Source organism: Dinoponera quadriceps, unplaced genomic scaffold (genome assembly GCF_001313825.1).
Source record: "Dinoponera quadriceps isolate SergipeBrazil2010 unplaced genomic scaffold, ASM131382v1 scaffold1308, whole genome shotgun sequence".
NCBI classification, from domain to species: domain Eukaryota; kingdom Metazoa; phylum Arthropoda; class Insecta; order Hymenoptera; family Formicidae; genus Dinoponera; species Dinoponera quadriceps.
The window spans coordinates 2,431,952-2,435,081 of record NW_014555613.1 but is presented as its reverse complement, the minus strand read 5'-3'; positions in this window follow the sequence as shown (position 1 = coordinate 2,435,081).

Below are 3,130 nucleotides of genomic sequence, written 5' to 3'. Positions count from 1 at the left end.
GGGGGGGGGGGGGACTCGCGCTACTCGGTGGAAAAGTCGGCGAGCAACGTCATTGTCAGAAGCAGTAATAGCGACGGAAGCGGCAATGACCCGTGCAAAACGCGGTGGGAGTGGCGAGACTTTTGCACGGCAATCAGGGTAAAGCGCGAACTATTCAAGTTGCGGGCTTTCACCGTCGACTTGCAAGCTCCAATCCCCTCCTCTCTCTCTCTCTCTCTCTCTCTCTCTCTCTCTTTCTTTCTTTCTCCTCTTCCCTCTCTGCAGTCCCTTCACGTCAGCCTCTTCCACGTCCATCTGCCCTTTTTTTTTCTCCCCTCGCTTCGCCTCACCGTCCTCCACCCCCATCGATTCCCGGCCCCTCGTCCTCGCCGATACTTTCTCTCCTCAGGCATTCTCTTTCCTTACCGTTTCTGTTTCTTTTGAGGCTTTCCGCACTGTATACAAAGTGGAAGCACTAAATTGGAAACCGCGGCTTTGTCGGCACTATTGCGGCTTCTTCTTTCCACCGTCGCCCGGTCTTCTGTCTAGCTAGTGTGTTACGTTTTGTCGTTTTTTTCCTCGCTCTCCTAGCCTCCGCTCTTTTCATTTTCACCACCGTGTGAAGAGAGAGGGAGAGGGAAGGAAAGGGAGGAAGGGAGGAAGAGCCGTTACTCTCGAGTACCAAGACACGAAAACCCGTCTTGACGTCGCGAGGACAGGTCGCCGTTACCGTTGACATTAGGTCCAGATTTATTGGACGGGCTGTTTCCGAGTCGGTCGTTTTTCCAGCGACTACGGCCGAATTTACAATCGTGAAAGATTCCACCTTAAAGTCCCGCCTTTGCTGCTGACGTTCCCTCGTTACGGTGGACAACGCGAATACTCCAAATGAATCATGAACGAACCTTTATTATTCACTCGCCTGTCTCCGAAAATCGACGGAGAGAATAGACTTTTATTTCGAAACACTGCGAATCCAAGTGCGTTATTTTTTACAGGCATAAACGTCGGAAAACGACACATCTGATTGAAGCTCTTACCACATGTCTCTCGTCGTTTTAGGCCACGTCATTTAATCGCGTAACTCAACATATCCAATCGCGTTAACTCGACGTGATCTAAAACGGCGAGAAATATGTAAAAAACAGCACCGGCCAAAATAACGCCTCAATTAAGAATTTGGATTTGCGGCGAAGGCTCGTTGTCTCGCGACGCACTGGGAAACGGACATTGCGAGGAGTAGTCGATGGCCGCGATAATAATGCGGTTAAAATGTCCGAGTTTATAGGTAAACTTTGCGCCGGCGCATAACGTGCAAAGTCTCCCGAGTATCTTAGTCTTACCGCAACATTCTGTTGAAACCTGTAAACGGCCCCACTAAAATGTCCATAAGTGGGTGTTGGAGAAGTTTATGTATAGCTGGAGAATCGTATGTATATGTGCTCGCCGGGAAGATCGTGCATAAATCTTCGAAATATTTTTGCGCTGCCCAGAAGCATGTTTCTTTAGAAGTATCGCGGAAAATAAGAGAACACGGCTGCTGCCTCGAACAATGTAATAAATCTCGAATCTTGAACGACGGAAACGACCGGCTTGTGCTGAAATTTTACTTAATTTTGTTCATAAATTCTGCCATTCATATTCCTACTGTTCTCGCACGTACGCGCGCGCGCGCGCATGCTATAGCTCTATAATAAGAGAAAGAAAAACGGCATTATTATCGGCGAGAATTATTAAATATTCATAACAGGATTATTTTAATATTCATCAAATATATAACTTTTAATTGCGACCGCCCTTCTCATTGAACGAGAACGTGATAGGATTACTCTCATCTAACTTATCCATCGATTTCCACTGCAAACGAGTGTAGATGGCTATCGGATAGATGTAATATATGTGGAGGCCGATCCACCTGGAATTAATTAAGACTGTTCCGCAAACGTCGATTACTATCGTTTAGAAATCTCCGATAAGGGATATCGTTATCCACTGGGTAACTGTCGGAACGTCGTGAAATTTATCTGACCGTTTCTTGTTCCCGGCTGGGATATGATATGGGAGAACAGTCCGATAGAGGATATTTGAATTACCTCGGCATTTCCGGTTTGTCCCGCTTATCCGTGGAATTGATTTCGCGGTAGCTCGAAAAATTTCGCGGACGCCCGAAATTTTTCTAGTTTCGCCAGTCGAAAAGCCCTCGCAAATCGAGTAACATATCATATTTTTACAATTCCCTCGATTTTCCCTGATATAAGCACACGAAAGAAAGAATTATCTCTCACAGGTAGGCCGAAAATTTTTGCGCATTATTAAGTACACCGGACCTTACAGGGTTAAGAAGCATTGGAATAACAGAAATTTCGATTCGGGCGTACTCGGAAGAACAGAATCAGCTGCAACAGCTGAAAACCAGGTACGGTAACTAAATCCCCGTCGTTTCATACGGCTAGCTGATTTCTAGCCGTGGAATGAATGAATGAATTCTTCCTTTCCCGTGCAACTGTCGCACGGAAGGAGCAGCCTCGGGGCCGTCATCAGATCGATGGCGCGTCTGTCGCCGCCCGATCGCGTCGCCAGCCCGATGGTTACGCCGCTTTGAACGTGTCGCGTCGTCGACGTCCCGGGCGCGCGAATCGCAACATTTCACGGCGCGCGGGTCGTCGTATGTAGAGTCGATCGATAAAAAGCCGGGAACACGCGAGATAAGAAATCTACGATTCCAATCACGGGATTAGGCAGGCGAGACTGTTTAACTGTTTGGACAGTCGGCGAGGAGGAAGTTGTAGGAGTTGAGATTAGGGATAACCGAAACTATCAATAGAGTGGGGCAACCCTAGCCCGCCGGTTTGTTGTCGAGCGCGGTTGCTAACTTGCTGTTGCGCTATAAGTACTATAGTTGCCGGGCTGCGCTCTACGCGCATATATACACGGACGCCAAGTATACAGCTTACTTGTAGGATTGTTTGCGCTGAGTGACGTTACGCCGGTAACTGCCGCAATTATTATTACGTATTACACCGTGACGCGCGGCGCCGTAATTCACTCCGCTAATTAGTACAAAGGACGTCGCGAACCGGGGCCACTTTGTTAGCGACCGGGATATGACATCGCGTACACTCGCGTATCTTCTCCTTTCCCTCCCTCCCTC